Here is an 8,618-nt window from a genome sequence, read left to right as displayed (position 1 = left end):
GGACCTGCCCCTCCGCGGCCCCGGTGCGCGCCACCCCCACCGTCCCCGGCCGCTCTCTACGCGTCTCTCAGTCCCCCAGCTGAACTATCGCGAGGCTTCGCCGGCGAAGACGCGCACTGTGGGAAAGACTGGCTTTTTGATCTCTCTGTGTGTATCGGCGGTGGATGTCAAAACGACGCCCCGCACGTCGACAACTGGCCAATCCCGAGCTCCGGTTCACCCAGGGCTCCGCCCACTGCTGAAGACGGACCAATCTCCTTGAGGCTTGCGCGGAAGAGCCCCGTCCGTAAAGGCTTTGAGCGTCATGAGACCCGCGGTGTTTGTGGAATGCGAGGTTTATCAGGTTTTGCTGAGGTTTAGCTTAACGCACCCGTTGGGCCGGAAAGGTAAAGGGAGCAGTGCTTCATGATGGAGGTGGGCTTGCCTGCGCCTGGGAGGACTGCAAGTCCCAGCATGCACCGCTCCCCGAGCGGCGGAGAGTCCCAGCAAACGTGACGCTGGAAACGTCCGCGTCAGCAGCAATACCGATACTGCAGCGCCGCAGGGCTTTCCAGCCCCCGAACGGAATGGTTTTGAAAGGCTTTAACACTCGGCAAGTAGTAAAATGACATGTTTTAACATAAATTTGTCTCATATGTGTTTTGAAATTGTGATAATACTGCACACGCCCTGCGTTGAGCGTTTGGTGTTTGGGGAGGAAAAAAAAACCGTAAGAATTCCGAAATGATCCGTGTCTTAGGTACCAACTATGAGATTCACCTCTCATTGTATTTTGACACAAGCTATGTGTTATTGTTGACAAACGTCTGTTTCTATGTCTCCTCGCCTGTATGCTGTAAGCTGCCTAGAGACAGCCTGTGTCCTGTTCCTGTGTATCCCGAATGTCCCGCACACGATACCCACTTTCAGTATTGAGAAAATGTTAAGTGAATGAATGTAAATAGAAGTTCTCTACCTAAAAAGGGTAGTTTTTTTTTTTTTAAGTACTAAATGTGTCTATTCATTTATTTCGTAATTTGCCGTAGGGCAGTGCAACCCCCATATAATGAAGAGAAAAAGTGAGAAAGCACCCCCCCCAGGTGGGGGATGGCCAGGCTGCCATCCCTTCTCCACGCCTCTCTGGATTTTGTACAGACATGTACATGTGCCTAGGTGTTTTTCAAGCTGTGATGTCCAGGACTTGAACTGCATGGCTAATCATGTGAGATCCAGCAGCCTTAACCACCACACCACCAACCGGCCCTAAGTTTATTTATAGTATCTTTGTTGCAGTAAAAAGACTTCAAACTAAATGTACATTGTAAAATTGAGAAAAAGGAAAAGGAAATAAAATTATGTGTTTTCTTCCAGCCCTAGTTTGCCTTCCAATCAACAGTTACTTAAAAAAAGAAAAAAAACAGGGGCCGACAGGTGGCATGGTGCTTAAGGATGCTGGACTCCCACATGGCCAACTGTAGTTCAAGTCCCGGACCTGAACAGGCGGCTTGCTTTCTCACTTTCTCTCTCTCTGTCCTTCTCTGGTCAAATTAAAAAGTAAATGGATAAATAAAGTTAAGTAAAATCATTAAAAAAAAAAAAATTACAGGGGCCAGCAGGTGGTGTGATGGGTAAGGCTCTGGACTCCCACGTGGTGAACCGCAGTTAGAGTCCTGGTGGCTTACTTTCTCACTTTCTCTCTTTCTCCCCACCCCCTCATCTGTCTGTCTCTCTGTCTCACTCTGGTGAGCACACATGCCCTATAGCGAAAAATTAATAATAAATAAATTAAATAAATACATTAAGTGTAAGAGCTATCTTTTTTTTTTTTTAAGTTACCAGAGGGCACTTATGCTTGTTGGAGAAGAGAAAAGGTAAGAAAGCACCCATCCCCTCATGCAGGGGTGGTCATGCTGCGATAGCCTCCATTTCTCCTTCCAAGATTTTGGGAACACACACAGGCCAGGCATGTCTCTTAAGCTGCTAGGTCTAGGACTCAACTGCACAGGTTGGACATGTGGGACCCAGCTGTCTTCACCACCGACTGGCCCCATTTCCCTTTTTAAATGTGAAAAATGGACGTTAATTCTGTTATTTATCCCAGCCTCTAACAAAGACGAGTGACAAAACTTAATTTGTCTTTTTTTAAACTATTTTATTGAGACTTAATATACATAGTTTGTCTTGTAATTACTTTAATTATTATATCGAGTTTTACTTTAAGTAGTTTAAAATTAATTTTGGACCTTCTATCAGGATTGTTTTATTTTTTTTTAAGAGAGTTTTTGCTATAGAGCACATGGGCTTACAAGAGACACAGAAAGACAGAGAGAGGAAGAGTGAGAAATATTCCCCCCACGGGGATGGCCACCCCACAATCCTTTTTTCCACTCTCATCTTGGAATTTTGGGCATGCTTTCACACACACTAAGTGTGATTTTCATGCTGCCGGGTTGGACTGGACTCGATTGCGGTCAACCATGTGGGAGTCCACTTCTTTCATCACTATGCCACCTGCTGGCCCCTGGGACTGTTTTATTACTTGTGTGTGACCCATGTAAATTCTGCAACTGACCTACAGTTTTATATGTTTACTCATTCTATTCTAATCAGTTTGGTGTTTTGTTTTGTTTTGTTTTGTTTTTGAGAGGTTTTTGCTATAGGGCACGTGCGCTCGCCAGACATACAGAGACAGAGAGATAGAAAGCGAGAAATCACCCCCCAGGGGGAATGGCCACACTGCAATCCCTTCTCCTCCATTTTCCTCTTGAGATCTTGGGCACGCATGCACACACACCCGGCGTGAGTTTTAAGCCATCGGGTCCGGAACGTGAACCACATTGACTACATGGGAGTCCAGCAACATAGCCATTACGCTAACTGCTGGTCCCTAATCAGTTTGGTTTTTGAATGGCACTCAGTATAGAAAAATAAAAGCAACTAAGTGACCTACTAGTTAGGAACTTTGAGATTTATTTTGGAGTCTCAAGTAAACTGGATATGTGCCCCGGAAAAGTCTGCTAAGACTCATTTTTCTCATCTGTAAAGTTAGGAAGTTGAATGTGGTTATCAACAGTATTATGCTTGGCATTGTCATCTCTATGACTGCGCTAACAGAAGTTGGTATTTTAATTCCTTCACCCTATGAATATGAGCGCTTGAGAAAGATTGCCTGAGTTTGATTCCTGGTCTAACCACTCTCTTGGGCAGGTTATTTAACCTCTTTGTGCTTTACTTTCCTTCTCTATAAAATGGCAATAATAGTAGTCTTTCCTCATACAGTTACCATGAGAATTAAATGAAAATCATGTTTGGTACATAGTGAATATTCAATATTACTATTTTTCCTAAATAAACCTAACTTTTTTTTTTTTGAAAGGTTTTTGCTATAGGGCACGTGCGCTCACCAGAGAGATAGAAAGTGAGAAATCACCCCCCAGGGGGGATGGCCACGCTGCAATCCCTTCTCCTCCATTCTCCTCTCAGAATCTTGGGCACGCACACACACGCGCCTGGCGTGAGTTTAAGCCACCAGGTTCGGGACTTGAACCGCGGTTGACTACGTGGGAGTCCAGCGACATAGCCATTACGCTAACTGCTGGTCCCCTAAATAAACCTAACTTTCTGACATAGACCAATTTTTCTGAAGATTTTTCAAATAGTACCAAACCTTAGAACAAATCAAACTTCCCAACCATGTTTTAAACAGAAGTTCACAGACCATCCCCAATCTATATCCAAACCTATAAGCTAGAATAGCTCATAAAAAGCAAGGGTATTCTTATGCCTCTTATTCATCATTAATTAGCTTGCTCATTAAATGACCTATTGTTGATTTACAGCAGATGAACTGTTCAAATGAAACAGCTAAATGCTTATAATTTATCTTTCTTCCACAGCAATGAAAAGTTCTTCAACTATGACTCTTCAAGTCTGTTGCAAAAAGATGCAAATAAAACTCTGATTTAGTAAAAAGGACTGTGCAGACTGGGCTTATGTAATCAGCAGCATGCAGTGTCCTGACCAAGCCACACTTAAATCTAAGCTGAGAAGCCCTGTAGGCAGTGGCCAGAACACTAACTGGGGGGTGAGGACCATTCAAATGTTAATGACATCTCTGCCACTAAACTCGAATTACCTTGAAAAAGACATTTTAGCTCTTCAGACACTCAGTTTTCAAATCTTTGTAGTGAGGAGTGTGTGCCAAGATGACCTATGCCAAGGGTTGGTAAACTGGCCCTGTGGGCCAGATCCTACTTGTGTGGTTTTATACAGCCCTTGAATTAAGAATGCGTTTTAGGGACCAGCAGTTAGCGTAATGGCTATGTCACTGAACTCCCACATAGTCGACCACGGTTCGCGTCCCGGACCCTGTGGTTTAAAACTCACACCAGGCACATGTGCATGCGTGCCCAAGATCCCAAGAGGAGAATGGAGGAGAAGGGATTGCGGTGTGGCCATCCCCCCTGGGGGGTGATTTCTCGCTTTCTATCTCTCAGTCTCTCTCTGTCTGGCAAGCGCACACGCCCTATAGCAAAAACCTCTAAAAAAAAAAAAAACCTCACGCCGGGCGCGTGTGCATGTGTGCCCAAGATCCCAAGAGGAGAGTGGAGGAGAAGGGATTGTGGCATGGCCATCCCCGCCCCCGGCTTGAAAACACAGCAGGTGAGTATGCATGTGTGCCCAAACTCCTGAGAGGAGAATGAAGGAGAAGGGATTGTGGTGTGACCATTCCCTCTGGGTAGTTCTTTTTTGATTTCTCTTTCTTCCCCTGCCTCATCTGCAGGAAGTGTATACATCCTCTAGCAAATTAACAACAACAAAAGACTGGTTATTATATTTTTAAGTAGTTGGAAAAAAGTAGTAGAAGATACTTTGTGAAATATGAAAATGTATTAAATTCACACACCCAAAATTAAATTTTATTTGAACACAACTGTGTGGAGGAGTTATGTATTATCTGTGGCTGCTTTCACACTACAACTGCAGAGTTGAATAGTCGACAGAGACCAAAGTCAAAAATATTTACTATTTGGCCCATAAGGAGAGGTAAATGATGCTGACTCCTGATCTATAAGAAGGATCCTCTACTGCACTACGATCTATGAAAAGATTTTTGCTATGGAAAATTTCTGTTGTACTACATGGCACTCAGCTTACTAATGTGCAGGACATTTTATGCTAATGATTACACAAGCATTTTTGAGTGTATCTGTTCAATCTCTGGTTCTTCAACAGTTATCATACCACAGAATAGATAAGGATAAGAAGAGTTGAATGCAAGGGTGAATATTGACTGGACTGACTTAAAAACATATGAAAGGTCCCCGAAAACTACCCCAGAGAGTGGCCATAGAAAATCCCTTTGCCTTCAAGCAGCTGAAGGCATTATTCCCTAATTTCACACAATTCCTTTTAGTAATGTCTGTCCAGTCCTACAGCCATTCCTGACTTCTTGTGTGACCTTGCGTAACTTTGACTTCATGGGAAACTTAGGTAAGAAGATGGAGAAGGTAGAGGTAAATCGTACCTGTTTGCTTCTTATCCCCCTTCCTGGTTCCCTTCTTTTCTTACAGGTCTACAAGGAAGTGCTGCCTGATTCCATCCCACTTTCCCGGAGTCTTAACCCTTTCTGCCCAAAGGCCACAGACCCAGCAGTTCCAAGAGAATTGCTGAATCTAATTATCCCCTGAACTGTAATTGAATTGTATCATTCTGTCCTTTGAGTGCTCAAAGATTGTGTGCATTTGTGTTGTTTCAATAAAAGAGGAAGGATGGCTCTTAAAAAAAAAATAAAAGGAAGTCCTTTTTAAAAAAATAAAATTATGCATATTACTAGCAGTAAGAGTTCTTAGAAAACCAAAGTGCAAAGTGGTTTCTGGGACTTGCTGGTCAAAGAGACATTATATTGTCTTCAGTGCTAGTCTTCAAGTGGACAGAAGACTATTATGACTCAGTGGGTAATGACAATAAAAAGGACACTAAACAGGCCAAACTCAGATTTCCTTGGAAAGAGAAAGAGAATATAGGAAACCAGCTCTGATATGAGATAATCATACTTCTTTCTCATTATGATTCCCTGAAATTCTTGTCATTACACTCCCTCTCCCACCCTGGCCTCCCACAACAAATTGACCAATTTAAATCCCTATTCTCCCAGAACAAGACTCACCAATAGGGGTTTTAGTCCCTAGTGCCAACACCCAGTAGATAGGGAAGTTAGGAGTAAAGGGAGTCCTCAATCCCATAACTAAGGCTAAATCAGGGAGCATGTTGCTGAACTTCCACACAAGTATTTTGAACTCACTATATCATAAAAATGATCTGAGGGTCTCTGTGCAACTAAGGATTGGTTGTTCCAGAAACCTGGCTATACTACCAACAACAACCTTCTCTCTTCATCCAGAATCCTTCAGAAATGTATGGTTTAAATAAGATTTGAGCAGTGAGCTATAACATTGACCATCAGTTATAATATTGTTGCTATAGAAAAAATAATTCCAGGGACCAAAAGGTGGCATAATGGTTAAGGTGCTGGACTCCCACCTGGTTGACAATGGCTCAAGTCCTAGACCCAGTAGCTTGAAACTCATACCAAGTGCGTGTGTGCCCAAAATCCTGAGAGGAGAATGGAGAAGCGATTGCAGTGTGGCCATCCTCTGTTGGGGGCTGCTTTCTCACTTTCTGTCTCTGTCTCTCTAGCTTTAGTATATCCACCCTATGGCAAAACACTGCTCTCTCTCCCCCACACACAAAAAAAGAATTTTGCAATACCTGTAAAATTCAAAGATTGCCATTAAATACACTTTGATTACATTCACATGCTCAGCTGAAAGACTGTCCAGCTATAAAAGCTACTGTTTATTAAACACACACTCTATACTGTAAAATATATTTTATCCCATTTAAGCCTCCAACACCCCTACAATGGTAATATCTTTCTTTTACAAATAAAAAGCCTGTATTCAGAGAAATGAAATAACTTACCCAAGGTCACATTAAATCTGGATCATACTTCCACTTAAGGATTTGAACTCGGGTGTTTGGGGCTACAAAGGCTCTGTAGGTCTTCTCCAAAGACACCAAATCCCAAGGGAACACAATCATAGCCCACCACTTCCCTTTCTAGGTAGAAAGAGGAGAAGAGACAGGAGAGATAAATGATTTCTCTGACTTAGCTCTTCAGTGATTTCCTGGTAGGAAGAATCATCTTTCTAAAATATTTCTCCACGACACTGTTCCTGGCTACTCCAAGAACTATAAAAGCCAGCCTGTGTCAAACGGTGGAATAAATATCTCCAACCACAAAACTCTCCAATATTAAGTCAATGGGGTAGGTGTTCACTTGGTCAAAAGTAAATAAATCTAGGAAAGTTTTGGAACTACCAATAAGTCCTACACATCTACTGTGGCATAAATCAGAATGTGGATCTTCTCATACCTACTGGAGGTTTTTTGTTTTGTTTTGTTTTGTGTTTTTTTAGGGGAAGTGGAAGTCATGAGATGTAATTTTGAAGGGGAAAGGAAGGGCCATGAGGAGGAAAACAGGCAGTTTTGTTCTGCCAGGTGCAACTCGAGGGTAACAGGCGCTCGGACAGGAATGTGGGAGATAAGACCATGATTTGAGAGATCATCAGAGCCTGCCATTTTCTCCTAGCTCTGAGAAGAGATAAGGGAAGTACATGAACAAATCTAGGAACTGCTTCTCAAGCATGAAAAGGGATAATTACAAAAGACATCTCCTGACAGCAAAGAAAACAGAAGGTGTCCACAGAAAAAAAAGTTTTTATACCCAATTAAATTGTATACTAAGCTTATCCCCAAGTGTGCCCTCACTCACTCATGCATGTATTATGAAGCGCTTGATGAGGCAGAATATAAAATTTTCCAGTAAAAGAAACTGCCAGAAACTTTCAGCCTCTCCACTGCTTAGGACAAATACCAAGTGTCCCTGAAGCAATTTTTGTGTACATCACCGTTAGTTGAGTGGCTTCTTGAATTATACAAATGTACAGTGAGACTACTGCCCAAAGATGGATGAATAAAGCTGCGTCACACACACTGTCTGCCAATATCTTACTAAATGACAACAATTTAAAATATATATATTTAGGGCCAGCAGGTGGCATGGAGGTTAATGTACTGGATCCCACATGGCCAACTATGTAGTTTGAATCCCGGACCTTGCAGCTTGAAAATCATACTGGGTGCTTGTGTATACATGCCCAAAATCCCAAGAAGAGAATAGAGAAGGGATTGTGGCATCACCATCACTCCAGAGGGTCATTTCTTCCTTGCTTGCTTGCGCTCTCTCTCTCTCTCTCTCTGTTGTTCTCTGGTGAGCACACACCGTGCTATAACAAAAACATATCTATATTTAACCAGGTTCCATGTGGCCAACCCTGTGGTTTGAATGCTAGCTTGGGGCAAGTTGAATAATATGCCAGGTACCTGCATGTGCATGCCCAGAATCCTGACAGGGTGGAGAAATAGAGGGAAAGGGATTGCAGAGTGACCTCACCCCATTGTGGGAAGTGCTTTCACCTCTTTCTTTTTCTCTCTGGTGAGCACATGTATCCTCTAGCAATTAACAACAACTGTAGTGTGTGTGTGTGTGTGTGTGTGTGTGTGTGTGTATAACG

The sequence above is a fragment of the Tupaia chinensis genome, unplaced genomic scaffold (assembly GCF_000334495.1).
Source record: "Tupaia chinensis unplaced genomic scaffold, TupChi_1.0 Scaffold139897_1, whole genome shotgun sequence".
Lineage (NCBI taxonomy): Eukaryota > Metazoa > Chordata > Mammalia > Scandentia > Tupaiidae > Tupaia > Tupaia belangeri.
The sequence above is the reverse complement of the archived record's forward strand: the minus strand, read 5'-3'. Positions refer to the sequence as shown.